Genomic DNA, 17817 nt, shown 5'->3' on the forward strand with positions numbered 1-17817 from the left:
TGCTTTTGTTGTACAAATTCAGAACCAAATATACATTCAAAGTGTTACCATAGTTGTTGAGGTGAGCGAGTGGTGAGTTTATGACCTTAATCCACTTGCACCTGATTTTCAAACTCAATCATTATTTTTTCCAAACTAAAAATAACAATATCAAAATTATCATTGAATATTTTTTAAAAGTTTGTTATTGTAATTTTTAGTTAGGAATTATAAGATTTGTTTGATTTTTAAAACAAAAAATGATTGACTTTGAAAATCCAGTGCCAGTGCCTTAATCGTACACTTTGGAAAAGCTAAAATCATATTGTATATACCCTGACACATTAATCAGAACTAGATATGCATAAACATTGACCAAACATGTAATTTGATGAGTCCGAAACCCCAAATATTTTGATACTGTTATAGAGTACCGTTAAGGTCCTAAAATGCTCACTTACCTTTTATAGTTGCACTCTCACAGATTGACCGTTTTGAAACTTTTTTTTTGTCTTGGAACGAGCCAAATTTTGCGAAAATCCATGGAAACCAGTCACACGAAGATTTTTATGTTTAAGTTAAGAAATTGATATTTTATGCATTTTTCTTAAACCGTTAGTATTAAGCCATAAAACATTAATTTTCGAACGGAAATATGAAAATTTACGATCTGATTTTTACCATCAATCTTATATCATTGGTTTGCAGATATTTACGCAAATATTTGCTCTTTCCAAGACAAAAAATAAAAAAAAAGTTGTAAAAATGGTATATCTCTGAGAGCGCAGCTTTAACAACTCTGGTGTTACTGGTAATGTTTATTGTGCAGAGCAATCTTTCAAAACTACTGATGCTTCTTTTGTCAAGCCCTGCTCAGGTCGTAAAGTATAGAAGAAAAGAGAAAAAACAAACGTTTATTCGTGTGTGTTTCCCGTCAATTACTTAATGTAATCATTTATAGTGATTGTCATTTATTTTAAAAATCTTATATAACGCATTAAAAATGAGAAATGAAAGGCATCCATTTGCAAAAAAAAACGCATAAACAGCGTTAAACAAGGGGCGCACACACAGGGGGCAAACACAAATTATTTTCTTATATGTATATATATATATATATATATATATATATATATAGGCTTAAATGAACAAAAATGATTTGTTTCTGCCCCCTGTTGGCACACAGTGCAACTTTGTATATGTAATATTGATGGTACTAGATGGTTTGATGTGAAATAGTTGTTAATTTCAATGATGGATTAGCGCTAGAAAGTCATGTAACGAGAACCAGAAAGCATGCGAAAGCAAATAAAATTTATCACAATTAATACAAATGTTTTGAACTACAAAAAAGTATGAATAAATGTCGACAACAAAAGTTTTCCAGAAGGATACCTGGTTTAATTTGAAATAAAGGTGCATAAAACACGGTATATCTACCTTACGAGACTAGAGTAGATCACAGTAAATCTTCTAGCACTCACCAATCATTTAATATTTTTGAGGTTTCAACTATTTAATGCACGGCTACAACCTTGTAATCAGTATTTAATACTTTCCATAAATGCATTATTTAGTAAGTATACATAGTTAAAGGTTTATCAGTCAAAAATTATGTTTGGTATACATTGTGTATGTATTGATTTTGAATAAGAGTGTCACTGTAACTTCGATTAAACAATATTCATTTCAACAAAACATTTACCATATCCAGATATGAAAAGTCTGAATATATTCAACGGATAAAATGTGCCATCCATGAAAAGTAGACAAGTGATAAAGGACGTAACAGAACAGAACAGAGCATTTATATGCACACAAAGTATAAACACGACAAAAACCAAGCATTGATGCCCATTCTAGACCCTTATTCGACCATTAACTAGACATATGTCCTTTATTGATATCTCGATTTTTAAAGTGGTATACCAAGAACATTTTAAATCGTTGTTTAAAGTGACACTCTTTTTCAAAATCAATAAAATATACATGTATAACAAACATAAATTTTGAGTGATAAACCTTTAACTACTTTCTTAATAATGCATTTATAGAAAATATTAATTACACATGAATGTACTGATAACAAGATTGTAACTGTGTATTTAATAGCTGGAAAATGCAAAAAAATATTAAATGATTGGTGAATGCTTAAAGATTTACTCTGATCTGTTTTAGTCTCATAAGGTCGTAATACCAGCTTTTTCTTCACCTTACTTTCAAATTATACTCGCTATCTTTCATAAGAAACATTGTTTTCGACATTTGTTCATCCTTTTTGGTATATAAAAAAACAACGTTTTAATTGTGGTAAATCTTATTTGGGAGTAAGAGTGCATCTTTAAGCAATTTACCGGAGAATGCGATCAACATTTTATTGTATTGCATTAAGTTTGCATATGTACTAATAAGCTTTAAATGCCAATTAAGATGCGCGGTGACACCATATCCTCTTAGTGGTCAACATATTCTTTTATAAAACTTAAAGGTCGTTTGCCAATACATTAATTTCAGTAAATCAGCAGTCAACCGTTTATTTATTTAAATCAGGTGAACCGGTTTATATAAAAAGTGGCTGTCCCAGTTAGTTGGTACTTTACACAAGTGTACGTAAACCACTAAAATATATGAGATCACACGTACGTAATATCAAATTTCAACCATTGCTAGGTATCTTTTAAAAAGGGAATTGCAAACTGAGTACATATGAAATAATATTAAGATATAATTTAGGATAATTAATAATGTATTTGAAGGTCGAATTTTTATTTCAACTAAAATCAGACATGAAATTACTTTTTTTGCAAAATTTCGAGACCAAAACATCTTGTTTACAATACTATTTTTCTTTATGGTTTTACGTTTTTCTTTTCTAATCATAAACCCTTTCAAGCGAAACTATGGTACAAAACTAATATATAACACCTAAATTACGCAATCACTTGCATCTCAAACATCTTAATAGTGATGCATCATCAAATAAGCTCAATTAATTCGGGAAATTTACATTATTACAACAACGTATTACAATGCATCTCCGCACTCTGTCAACTGTTGTCAAAAAGAACAGATGTCATTTTCAAAGAGATTTATAGAGTTCGGCAAAACGTCGTAAAATATCAAATGTACATGGAATGTTAAACTATTTGAAAAATAGACTAACATGCATTAAAACTAAATGAAGCATTAACTCAATACAAATTTATAATAATTGTTTGCTGTTTTACATTATTATGTCTAATTTTGAAATGTTGTTTAAACACATAATGATCGTTTTCCTTTTCAATTATATCATTGTAAGTTTGTCAAGTTTGAATTTATGATTATACGTATATGAAGAATCAAAAGTTCCATATTCGCCGTTATAGGATGGCATTCAATATTGGTCTTAATTGGATCCAAGAACGATGTAGCTAATCGGATTACTTGTTGTTAAGAACTGACCAATGAAGTGAATGAAATCAATAATTTATGACAAAAAGATTGTCTCATATTGAATACCAGCAATAGCCTATATACATTCATTCAGCTTTTATGTTTCCAAAACAATTTTTGCTAGTATAAAAAGTTTTTTTAACGAAAACGTTTTTAAAAATATCATTACCAAATCGTAAGAAAATGTACAATAAAATCATTTGAATTATTATTTTCTTAAAACGAAACTACATACTTGTAATTATAGAAATTCCTGACTTAAATTTAATAGTAAATATTGGAAAATATCCAAAATAAAATATTTTGTATTAAGACATGAACCGTACCTGTAGGTTATTTAAATGTCCTGGACTGAGAAATTTCAAATGACGTTGGATTAACTTCTCATCGGTTTATATGCATTTACGGAGCCCCGTAGTGGGAATTTAAGCGTTAACGTTTAAAACGTATAACCTTCACGTCTATCACGTAATCTTATTAAACGCATCTTTCAGTTTGCACGGTCCATTTCGTCGCGTTATCTTTTAACAAATTAACGGTGGCAATTCTAGAATTTGAGTTATGTTTATGCTTATTGTTATGCTTTTATCTATGGTCATTTATATGCATGATATTTATAAAGAAGATGGCTGTTTTTATCAGTGTCAAGGTTTTGAAGAAAACAACATGATATTCAAGCGCAAAAAAAGTAAACAATAAAAAACAGTCCTTTGGGTGGTGAGTTGTTGTTGACTTGTTTGAGGGATTCGCAAAGACGGGAATCCATCGCCTGGTTTCGTACAGACTTGTTTATTGAAATAGGATAGGTAAAATTGGGCGTACTGGAAAATTCGATCTCCCACTCACCCTTTATGCCAGCTGCGTCACGAGCAACTACGCAACACTTCTAATTTATTTTACTGTTTAGTTAAGGGGCTGTCTCACGTATGATAAAAAAGCGAAATAAATTTTTTTGTCGAAAACTGACATAAACTTGGCATCGATGTGTACAATGCAGTGAACTGAAGTACCACATATTTAAAATTTATTTAAGTTTAGCAGTTATTTCGTATTTTTCCATTAAAAAAGATGACTGGGTATGTCTACCAGGTAGAATTCCTTCCTTATGCGTGCTTGGCTAGTCGGTGTTATCACGTGATTTTACCGAGGTAGGTGTATAGCTTAATTATGTCACCCGATTAGTATAAGTCTTTGTAGCTCAGTGAGTAAGACGCTGGTCTCCAATACATTTTTTTTACATTTTGGTACTTTTTTTACAATTATGATATGAAAGCGTAACACATTATATTAGATAATTGTCCTGAGATTCGTTACAGAAAAAAATAATAATTTGGTGCCAATCTGTGGGTTAATGGAAAGACAATATAGCGATCAAATACATACATTTGTACATCATTATTCATAAAATTGAAAAAATAAGTAATCGTCAAAACGCAATCCTTATAGGAACTTTTTGACGGCGACCTTAATAACTAAAAATAACTGCGCATCATGACTTATTTAAAGCACGCCGCACGCTCTTTTGGAAAAAGGCCCTTAGACTAGATAATACCTTATCAAGTTTTTCCACTTAATAATGATATACGGTTTGTAAGAAATAAATCAATTATGTGTTTCCGTTACGGATTGTAAAATCCGACCCTCGGGCTCGCTGGGTCGGTACTCGCATTTACAATGTCAAAAATCAGTATACTTTAACTACGCTGCAAGTAGATCGCGTAGTTATTTCAATTAAGCTGTTAAACTTAATGACTTAACTCTTGGGAATCTTAATAATTATGTTTGCAATCAATTTGATCTGAGATCAACAAAAACAAGCTAAAACACTACATTTCATTAACAATTTTATATAAAAATACTTCTTATGATGTACTGGCATATATCCGATAACAATGGCAGAGGAGTTCCGAATGCGGTACTCGGCGAGCCTCTTTATCGGCATATGTACTTCGACCCGCACCGGAAACACACGATATAACTAATTTGTCTGCGTATGTCGACAATAATTAAGGTCCCTCTGTTAGAAAACAAATTCAAACAATAAATTTATATATAAAAATACGGTTACCACAAAATAGCGCATAATGTGACGTCAGTTTTCTTCTGCACTTGCGATGAATAGGTTCAAAACGTTCCGCATCAAATCATGTCCAAATACACAAACTTCATCGTACATATTCCATGCAAAGAACAATTTGACACTGGGCTTATTATCACTTGAATATTATTTATATGAGGATTCAAATATGTTTTTCTGTTATGCGCTGCCATGAAATATCATATTGTTATATCGCCGCTGTTATTTTCACGGAATATAAATAAGGCTACATGTATGTTCCCTATACCGGTTGATTTGTCTTTTAAATGATGTCACTAAAATGACGTCACAACTGTATGTTTCCCACGCGATTTTCCAATTAACGTCAATTAAATTGCCTTGTTTTAAATAAACATAGACGGTGTAATAACCACGTTATTTCATTCGTTGTTATCACAGAAAACTATATCCGTAAAATATTCCTCCTAAAATACACGTCACTATCCTCTATTTATCAAACTGCGCTAGCAGATGTAAACTAGTCAAAACTAGTGTAAACACAATGATTAACTTTATAATTGGTCTGTTTACATAAATTAAAAAGGTCGTTGATATTACGCAATAACAACTGTATTTAAAACATGTAATTTATTTCTTTGACTAGTGGTGTATATATTTTTAACGCAGTTGCATATTCCCTCCAAGACATTTATAAACGAGATGAATGATGATGGGACAGACGTACAATTATAAACCTACGATTCCAACTTTTCCAAGAGTCCTTTAAAGCTGCACTCTCACATTGATCATTTTAACACATTTCAATGTGCATTGGGGTAAAAAAAAATAAAAAAAAAATAATCAATCTTTAGCGATATGGGATATGATCACGTGATTTGCATTGTGGCAGTGCATTCGAAACACGCACCGGATTTTCAAACTCAATCATTTTTTTTTTTAAATAAAAAAAATCTTATAATTCCTTACTAAAAATTATAATACCGAATATGTAAAAAAATATTGAAAAATTAATATAATTAGTATATTATACAGTACAAAGTGTATATTTAAAAAAAAAAAAATTTTCAATATTATTTTACATATTCGGTATTATAATTTTTGTATTGTGAAACGGTTTGTTGACGTGTTTTAAGAAACTAAACTCTCAATCAAACTCTGGTTAAATGCCGAAGGCGGGGCTTCCTAAGCGACGTAGACTGTGCTATGTTTCATTCAAAAAGGTGAAGAAATAGTGAAGTTATTTTTGTTTATAGTCTTCATTTGAAGCAAAATATTGCCTCCCGACGTTGCATTTATGACGCAATTTATCACGTAGTATACACACACTGATGTAGGTATACAATATATACCTCATTTGCCATACATAATGGTATGAGAGAATAAACGTTTTTTTGACGCTACCTAATTATTTATTATATTATAAATTCTAACCGCAATTAAACCACCCCTATAACATTGACTACATGAAATAATAATAATAATGTATGTTCACATGCTTTAACAAAATAACTGTAAAGTGTGGAATAATAAAAGAATATTAAGTTGAATTGAGTTAAGGAACAGAACAGAACAGAACCTATTTTATTAGACGTGTACCATCAAAGTACATAGTCAAATAATATCAAACTCATCTACAAATTCTACAAGTCACATAATACACTAGTAGAAGTTTGGGCATAAATTGTGAAATATGTTTATTTTAAAATAAAAATGATTAAGATTTTTAGAACAATTAAGAACAGGGCTTTGGATATAAGTCTGATTGAGTATACTTTATGAAATTTATCGAACATTCATACGCGTATCATAATGCATACGCCATTTCATGGTTCTTATTCACAAAGAAAGAATTTGACTGAAAGTGATATGAAACAAATCTTAGAAAATAAATCTCCTGACCACAAAATATTCTCATATTTTTTTTTACTTTGAGATATAAAAGTATAGATGAAATTTAATTTAGTTTAATCAATTTGTTTGCCGTGTTTTTACCAAAAAATATATGGTTTTCAGCAGTTAATAAAAATTAAAACACCACTAACAAAAAGTGATGTCAAGCAAAAAGAGGAGAAATCAGTTTATTGCTTAAGTATTCAAACTTACATTTATCATGTCCAGTACAATTCCACGTTTTTCTTTCGACGAACTTCGTAGTTCAAAGAAATTGTGTTATAACCCTGTTGCTGGTTGAATGGTTTATGGAGAGATCGGTGTCAAACCATTTCCAATAGAAATCGATATGGATGACCAGTGATTGGTCAATGCAAATAATCCCGATTTGTACAAAAAAAACAAAACAAAAACAAGCGTGTGATGTTTGGTATACGTATGCAAGATAAAAAAAATAGAAACTATAAATTTCTGTTGATAAAAACACCAGGTCTGTATTTGTTAAGTGTTGTAATCGGATATAATTACTGCTATTCTACTTGTAATACATCGAGAACATGTTAATTTTAACACCTTTTATTCAACATTATATATTTAACAATGCAAGCTTGTATGTCATACTATTGTAAACATATTTATTAAGTCGAAAGCAGGGATTATAATGTTTGTTGTAGATATGTATTGTTTAAAGAACGCTCTGGATTTTGAAGACCACCTGCTAAAAATTTAAGATATTTCATAAATGTTCAGAATGTTGTGGTCACATTCATAAAGCATCTTAGGCCTAAAAATACATTAAAGATGCACTCTTGCTCCAAATAACATTTAACACAAATAATAATATTGTTTTAATAATAAAAAAGATGAATAAATGTCGAAAACAATGGTTCTTTTGGAGGATGCTGAGTTTAATATGAGCGAAATGAACATAAAACACGGTATTTCTACCTTATGAGACTATGTAGTAGACCACAGTAAATCTTTTAGCATTCACCAATCATTTAATGTTTTTGCGCTTTTTGCTATTAAATACATGGTTAGAATCTTGTTATCAGTAATAAATATTTTCCATAAATGCATTATTTAGTAAGTAGTTAAAGATTTATCAGTGAAATGTATGTTTGTTATACATGTGTATGTATTGATTTTGAATAAGAGTGTCACTTTAAGATTACCTGACCTACGAAATAGGCGCCGACCATTTTATAGAGAATTCAAAAAGTAATAGTTATATACACCATTATCTAAAAATGACAATAACGTTCTTACATAAAGCCTAATAAACATATCAAAGTTCCCCCCCCCTTTGCTTGATTTGAAAAGGATGCAATCCTAGCCAAACCACATTCCATATTTTGGCCTTACAAAAAAATGTTCAACTAAATGAAAAAATGTGTTTTATACGATTAATTGAAAGGAAACTATCAAAGTTTTACATCAAAATTATTAGGATAAGCAAGTAAAGTTGCAAATAAAAATGCATATAAATAAATTTGAAAGAATAAAGTGTATTTGAAATATTCATTGTTTAAAAATATTAAAAAATGACCACAAATTAAGCTGTATGAAACGGTCCGTGAATAGAATGATCGACTAAATTTGGCTGAATCTATTTAGTGAAAGACAATAATAACGGTCCTCAGATGTTTTAAAATTAAAAAAAAAAACGTTACAGTTTAAATCTATTGAATTAAACAATGCCAATATCAGAAGTGATGTGAAAAGCAAATATTTATCTGCGGCACGGCAAGCATCTTAGGTGTGATTATCTTGTGTTATCAAATTAACCAGGTCCGGGGGTATACCGGGGATAGCCGGGGAAATGGGCCATGTTTTTAGCTTCCAGGTGCCCCCACAGTGCCAGGTGAATGCGGTGGATTTGTATTCGCACCAAATATAGCGGGGAATGGACCTTATCTAGGGTTCCTGGGGTGCGGGGGCATTTGGCGCGGGTTTAATCAGCAGATCGTCCCCGCAGGGCGGGGATTTTGCCCGGGCTTGGCTGGACCGAAAGTCAAAGTCCCCGCTATTCATCGGACCTGGGTGGTGGGGGTGGGGGGGGGGTACAATTGACTGATGCAACAATGTGTTTTATACGATGAATTTAAAGGAAACTATCAAAGTTTTATATCAAAACTATTAGGATAAGCAAGTGAAGTTTCAAATAAAAATGCATATAAATAAATTTGAAATATTCATTGTTTAAAAAGATAAAAAATGACCACGAATTAAGCTGTATGAAACGGTCCGTGAAATAGTAATAATCGACTAAATTTGGCTGAATCTATTTAGTGAAAGACAAAAATAACGTTCCCCAGATGTTTTAGAATTCAAAGAAACAGTATAGATTAAATATATTTTGAATTAAACAATGTCAATTTCAAAAGTGATGTGAAAAGCAAATATTTATCTGCGGCACGGCAAGCATCTTAGGTGTGATCATTTTGTGTTATCAAATTAACCTGTAAAAACATAAATTAGGCAGTGTTTTCTCTATTGAAAGTTCTTAATAAGTTGTTATTATGTATACTTGACAACATAATACTATAGGAATGTGCTATATTGTTTAAGTGTAATAACTCAAATTAAAGGGACTGGACACCAGCTGGTCCCGACATCAGAACATAATTTATTACATGTAAACTATACAGTTTGTTTGTGTTTCATATAAACATAGACATCGGCAGACACACTATGACCTCAAAACAAGTATTTATTTATCAAATAAATCAATAACGAGGTCGATAAAACATTAGTTTACGTGGTTAAAAATTATTTCGTCTGTCTCAGTTGAGTTCACCCGTTAATAGCGTTGTTGTTGTTGTTGTTGAGTTTATATCCCCGTTAATATAGATTTATAGTGTGTGTATCTCGCATGTGAAAGTCACATGATAAGTACAAATACAAAAACCAGGCGCTATTTTTAAACTTACTGGGATTTACGTGGTAAAAAAAATCCAGTAAATTTGAAATTGGAAAAAATACGCAAAAACTGTTTCGTAAGCGATGTGATATATATTTATTTGTAAGAAAGGCTTAACGCGTTGTACACAAAGATATCGATTTTATAAAAGTTTCTGACGATTTTCATTATTTTTGGAATGGTGTCTTGTCCCTTTAAGGATAACACTTTGTTAGCAATTAATAATAATTTAATACTTCAAAGCGATACCTGTCACCACGTTTATTCCTTCGTATGTTAGATTATAATCGATATCTCATTATGCACATTAAATTTCCAGTCGCCGTTCAAATAATCAGTCGATTAATAATAGGATTATATTTTATGAAATAAATAGTCTCAAGATAAGTTATCTACACTTGACAAAAGGGTCAACAGTTTTTCAAATGACATGTATTGTAATTGCTATAAAATATTTTCTAATGATTGACACTTAAAGCTGCATTCTCACAGATTGAACGTTCTGATATTTGTTTTGTTGTCTCGGAACGAGCCATTTTTTTGCGAAAATGCATGGAAACCTTTTATATAAGATAGCTGACAAAAAAATTAGATCGCAGGTTTTCATATTTATTTTATGTCAAACATTGCTGTTTTAAGCATTTTCTCTTAAAGCGTTCGTAACGCTTTTAGCCATAAAACATTATTTTTTGTACAGAAATATGAAAATCTGCGATCTGATCTATTATCACTGTTAAAAATAGTTGTTTGAACGGTAAATCTGCGAGAGTGCAGCTTTAAGTATTAGGGGTCTCAATTATTTCACTCAATTTGATAAAACTTATCGGAATATCATGTCAGAAATATGACAGAACATTGAACAAATACCAAAAATAGCCGAAATGCACAAGGAATTTGTTCGTTTTGAGCAAGCCAAATCACTTCTTCAACTTGCATACGAAAGACATTTTTTTAGTCATGCATTTGTTACATAAGTGATACATGACATTGTTTTTCATTTAAAACAAAAGTATTAAAGACATTTTTATTCACATCTCTCAGAATTTTAGAAAGATGTACGTTTAATAGCAAGAACAGCAGCCCCACCACGTCTATAAAAATTTGCATATATTTAAGCGTTTGTAATTTTTAATGTGTACCTGCGACATAACCGTTTTTTTTGCATGCGCTAAACGTTCTTTCCGTGTGTCTTTGGGACTCGGACAAAGAGGTCCTGGCACCATAATTTGAACTTTATAGAAACGAAATAAGTCCATGTAATAGAATTATTAGATGAAATATAAGTCACAACTACGTATGTACAAAATACAAGATGCACAGCTTTACCACGCTCTATTTCTTTGCACCAAAAATAAGTTGTAGTAATATCAACCGCGACACAAAGTCCACCCACTGGGATATAATAACACAATCTGCGGTCAACCTGTTCCAAAGTTGGCCTTTGTTGGCTGATAACAGGTTTGAGCACTTAATGGTCCCTATGTGCCAGTATCCGCATCCTTATAGTATTATTACTCATCCCTTAACGTTCACATACTGGTTTATTTAAGGAATGAATTGCGGGGTTGATGTCATTATCGGGGTATGAACGCAATTGGGTTGGTCAATGTGTGTGGAGTCCAAAGGACTCCACGCGTACTTTGACCAACCCAATTGCGTTCATATCCCCGATAATGACATCAACCCCGCAATTCATTCCTTATATTTACACCACTAGTTCATTATTTCATTCAAGAATTGTTAAAAAATACTTTATTTCATTTAAGAAAACCTTTCAGTAATCCGTTCTTACCCATTCTGTAAATAGAACGACCCGACAATAACCGGAAACTTTTTTTCAAATGACGTCACAATAACGCGGGAAAAGATCAACCACTTGAAATCACTTTAAAACGTAAACTTGAAATACTTCTGGTACCAATATATTTAAAATATAATAAACTAACACTTTTAAAAATGTTGATCTATATTTTACGGGACCTGCAGACACAATACAACCAATAACAAGATCAATAGCTTTCATGTATATTGTTATGCAATGAATTACGATCCGAACATATCCGAAGATGTTGCGTTCATCGATTGATGAACGCAATTGCCGAAAAGCAGTTCATTTAAGAAATGGAAGTTGAGGTGTAAATATTGGTTTATAATAGCAAACTATTTGGTTTGTGACACAATGAGTCATTTTTGGTCAACCTGACACAAGGCTGGCCCTTATTCGCTGATACCAGGTGTAAGCACTAGATGTCATCGAAGTACCAGTACCCCGGCCTTCGAGCGACACATCACCCCCTTCTAGTAGTATTAACCCCACCAAAGTCCTCACACTGGCTTATGCTAGCATATAATGTGGTTTTTAAGGGCGTTCGACAGTGTAAAATCATTTGAAAGACCAAAATTAAAAATCTTGAAGAAACAATCTACTTTTATTTAGTTTGGGGTTCAATATTTAGTAAGCATTTTTACCTTCCCCACCCACTTTTGCTTTGTGGAGGGCCCTTAACCCATTGGAGTATTATTGAGCTGGCCCTCTGGTGTCGGGTGTTAAGTAATGGGATTTGAAAACACCGATGGCAGGGGCTCCAACTTATTTTGTGTTTGCCGAAACTTAAGCGAGGGAAATGTTAGATGCGGAACAAAATGGCATTTTACGAAAGGATTTTGGTGTTTTTGGGAGGATATTTTGACCTAGTATGTAAGTTATATCACTTTTCTAATAAATAAAAATAAAATTAAACTGTAAATAATGATCTTGGCAAATTTGCATTTTTTGTAATTAAAACAGTAATTGAATAAAACAACTATGAAAATCCAAGTACCAAAACATACCTGTGAAAGTAATTCATATCCAAAGTGGGTATCCATTGGAATTTCATTCACCTTTTACAGTTTAAATGAACACATTCATTCAAAGTGTATTGAAGCACGTGGCTTTTTACGGCATGCCCGTGACCTGATTAAACACGTTATGTAAACTTTTACCGTAGCTGTTGCAATAAGTGTGCTAGAGATCATGTACAATTATTATTTTAGCAATAAGTTAGATCAATCGAATAGTATCTGTATGTAGCCCTGTGGATATTTCAGCATTTAGTAAAAAGTGTTGTCTGCTCCAGTTCTCATATTTTGTGTTGACTGCTACCTTTCCCCCCTGATATTTGAGGTTATTGTGAGAATAGCAATCTGCCAGGATTGCAGCTTTTGGCGCACTTTTAGAGCTTTATTATTTTAACTAGTTCCTGGAAGTATTTCCATGTTTGGTATGTATTAAATGAATTCAAGAGTGTTATTCTTTTAATTGCAATATGTTGTATCGGCTGTGCATTCTGTATTTTTGGAAGGTTTGGTAAATTCTGTTCTATCACAGTATTTCAAGATAGCAGCCCTTTTAAGTAACCCTTTTCATGTGTTTCACTGTGTTCATAATTGTTTACAGTAGTAACCACAGTGACCAGATTAACAGACACCATGGGTGAGAGATGAGAGACATGTATACAGTGAGAACACTTAGTTCCATAAACTTGTAAGTGTATCTGTAGTTGTTGATGTCATACATGTTTTATTGTTGTTGCCATTACTGTATTATCTTTGTAAGAAATGTTGTTTATCTCATTAGTCGTTTGTTAATACGGGCCACTAAGCACATGATTATTGTATGAGATAAACCTTTTCTTTAACCTTTTGTAATAACTAAATGTGATGATGCATTTAACTGATTACTGTTTATATTATATTTCAGTGTGTTGCTTCGTGCTTCGTGCCTCACGTTTCATGATTCATGTTGATACACGATTCCTATGTAATTAGAGACGAAGAGTAAACTATGGATAACAGCTTTTGTTAGTTATACACATTAGGACATAAAACGAACCTCGACCGGCTTGGTCTTATACTCCCTATAACTATTATATGACCTTAATAAAGGTCAGGGTAAAGGCCAGACCATTATATGTAAGGTTTATGTTTTTGAAAATACTATAACCACATATTGGTATCACTGTGATCTTTTTTTGAAATGCTCAAATGTATTTTATATTTACTGTAACCATGTCACCGTGCTCGCATTGTTTTGAGCTTCATTTTGCACGCGCATGTTTTTCGAATAATAATCATAATGCGCAGTTAAATATAACCGATTAAAAGCTGCGCTCTCACAGATTGACCGTTTTGACATCTTTTTTATGTTTTGTCTTGGAACTAGGCATTTTTTGCGAAGATCCATGGAAACCAGTTATATAAGAATAAAGATCGCATATTTTTATATGAGAGTTCAAAAATTGATGTTTAATGCATTTTTCTTAAACCTTTAGTGCCATAAAACGCTAAATTTTCGAACGGAAATATGAAATTCTACGATCTTATTGTTTGTTAGCAATCTTATATCATTGGTTTGCAGATATTTACGCAAAATAATTGCTCTTTCCAAGACACACAAATAAAATAAGTTGTAAAAAATGTATATCTTGAGTGTGCAGCTTTAAACCCTTTCAACCATGAAATGTATTGTTAGTACCATCTATATATATCCCAACTTGTTGCCGACGTTGTATTTCAGCATTTTATAGTATTTTGTTAGTAATGGTAACATGTCAATAAAGGTTGTTTTTGTTGCTGTTGTTGTTGTTGTTGTTAAAAAAATGCAAGTTCTGATACAACATAGAATTTCAGGTATTCTGAGTAACTCACTTGACTTGCAAATTTCGTAATGAAGTTGTGCGCGCTAACTTTAGATTATACTTCGATTATACTTTCGGTTTTGTTGCATTTTGTTATTGCTTTTTATCACTTTGGGGTAAAAATGGTAAAAAAGTGGAAATAATCTTTTGGATATACATACAAATAGTTAAGTTTATATCACTTAAAAATAACGGGACTTAAAGTTAGGGACAAGTTCATAAATTGCAGAAGAATGCTTTTGATATTGTCCATCTTGCACAATAAAATGTGAAGTACAGTGTTCACATTGTTTTTATTAATTGATAACGAAGTGTTAAATTATAACGGCCATGGATATATTTTTTAGATATTGATTTTAAATACCAACTCCCCCCCCCCCCCCCCCGAATAGATGAAGGTTACACGGTCCTATTACAAATTTCTATATGTTTCGCAATCTCCCTTCCTACACAGTAGCTTCCCTTGGCGAATAGCTACAACGGGAGCTTAATTGTTTGTATCGCAAATGTCCTTCTTAAGGCTGCACTCTCACAGATTTACAGTTTTTACAGTCTTGGAAAGAGCAAATTTTTGCGTAAATATCTGCAAACCAATCATAAAGGATTGCTGACAAAAGATCAGGGTGCAGATTTGCATATTTCCGTTCAATAATTAATGTATTATGGCTTAAACCGTTACTAACGGTTTAAGAAAAATACATAAAAAAATGAACATTTGAACTTAAATATAAAAATCTGCGATTTAATTTTTTTTGTCAGCAGTCTTATATAACTGGTTTCCATGGATTTTCGCAAAAATTGGCTCGTTCCAAGACAAAAGATAAAAAAAGTTGTCAAAACGTTTAATCTGTGAGAGTGCAGCTTTAAGAATAAACTCCTGATTTTCCCATCATAATGGATTCTAAATTACACTTTGACACTCCTACTTGAAATTAGCAAACTGCTGTTTCAAATACATAATACTCCATGTCCGCATGCGACTGAAATGATCATGCCTTTTTTGTAGAAAGCAAATAAAAAATACAATACTGTAATAAAAAAGTTGTATTAAATTAATTTTAGAAAACATATTCAAATAAAGGAAAGACAAATTAAAAGCTAGCAAAATAAATCGAGGGGTGAATGCGAAAAGGTTCTAAGTGACTTTAAATAAAGAAGCAGATAGAACCTTTTCGCTTTCACCTCTCTTATTGTATTTTGTATGTTTACGTATTCATAAAGCCTAAGAAATGAATTATAATGTTTCCAATTTCATAAAAAATTCGAACTACGTCACAAGTACAACTATTTAATAACAGCATATCAATCATTAGAAAGCAGCCTTCATTTTCGGTCAATGACATTGCAGATTATAAAGTAACTGACTTATCATTGATCATTAAGCATTTCAACTTTCGCAGGTGTTTTAAAGATCTACCTACTGCCACTCATCCGATCTCATTCTTAATCATTAAGAATTTACTTCATGTCATCTAACTGACTACAGAGCACAGCTGACCATAAGGAAAACAAATCAATTCTGAAATACATCGTACGAATACAAATGTGACTTGCAACTTTCGCAGGTGTTTTAAAGATCTACCTACTGCCACTCATCCGATCTCATTCTTAATCATTAAGAATTTACTTCATGTCATCTAACTATTAAACAGAGCACAGCTGACCATAAGGAAAACAAATCAATTCTGAAATACATCGTACGAATACAAATGTGACTTGCATGTTAGAATGTCATAAAGCATCATGAACGAACTTGCGGATAACCCCTTCCATATTTGAACTTGCGAGGATTTTATATCATTCCTACTGGCAATTAATTTACATTTCAAACACATCTTCTTGATGTCAAGCCCTCAAAAACGTGGACGAGTCCCTTTAAATGGCCATTAGAACTATTCACAGTGCAATTATAAATGTACGTTATCAGGTATTTTAATTTCTTTAAAGGGACAAGACACCAAATTCGGCGAATATGGTATTTCAAAAAATGTCTAGACTTTTATCAATACGAACTAGTATGAGGCAATAATACATTATTTTACATGATTAGAACAGAACAGAACAGAATGTTTATTATCTTATGCATATACAGCATATCGATTATTCAATAGAAAGTTAAGGCATAACACTAATACACTATTTTACATGATTAGAAGAATGCTTTATTGCTGTATCAGCTGAGTTTCCCGTTTGAAAATAGCGCATAATGGTTTAATCGTTTATAGTGTGTTTATTTTGTTTGTAGAAAGTCACGTGATAAGTACAGATACATATAACAAAGTCTTTTTTTTAAAATAACTGAATTTAAGTTGGTAGATTAACCCTATACATTTCGAATAGCAAAAAAGGGCAAAATTGCAAAAGATACACGTGTCGTAAGAGATGTGGAACATCAGTCAGAAAGATTCAATGCATTGTGCACAGCTATATTTATTTATGGAAGTTTTTGTCATTTTTTTTTCTTTCAATTGTGTTAGTCGGTGTTTAGTCCCTTTAAAGTTTAATAACATTTGCACGAAAAGGATGACAAATGAAGACAGAACGAAAGTGTCTGCTGTTTGAACTACCGAGACAATTTTTTCTTGAATCTGTTTCCATATTACATAAAGTTATAATGCAATAGCGGTTAAGATGGATTAGCTGGGATTATATAAACTTTATCATCATTCAGATGAATTCAGACTTCAATGAGTCGGTACATCTTCTTGACGTTTATGCGGTTTGTGTTTTGTTGTATTCTTAGGGCATTAACCCAATAGCTTTTAATTATTACAATAAAAACAGACACAAGCCCAGTAGTTGAACATCAAAAGAAAATGATCCCTGTTTGGATGCACAAAGCAAGGGCACAA

The 17817-nt window shown here is 32.0% G+C and overlaps 1 long non-coding RNA gene across 1 annotated transcript; it reads left to right on the top strand.

Moving 5' to 3' along the window:
• The first annotated feature begins 13413 nt into the window (after positions 1–13413).
• Positions 13414–14430, top strand: LOC128242670 (uncharacterized). Its single transcript, XR_008262662.1, has 3 exons — positions 13414–13549; positions 13726–13812; positions 14029–14430. It is a non-coding gene; the product is annotated as an uncharacterized LOC128242670 (long non-coding RNA).
• The last annotated feature ends 3387 nt before the right edge of the window (positions 14431–17817 follow it).

Source organism: Mya arenaria, chromosome 8 (assembly GCF_026914265.1).
Source record: "Mya arenaria isolate MELC-2E11 chromosome 8, ASM2691426v1".
Classification (NCBI taxonomy): Eukaryota; Metazoa; Mollusca; class Bivalvia; order Myida; family Myidae; genus Mya; species Mya arenaria.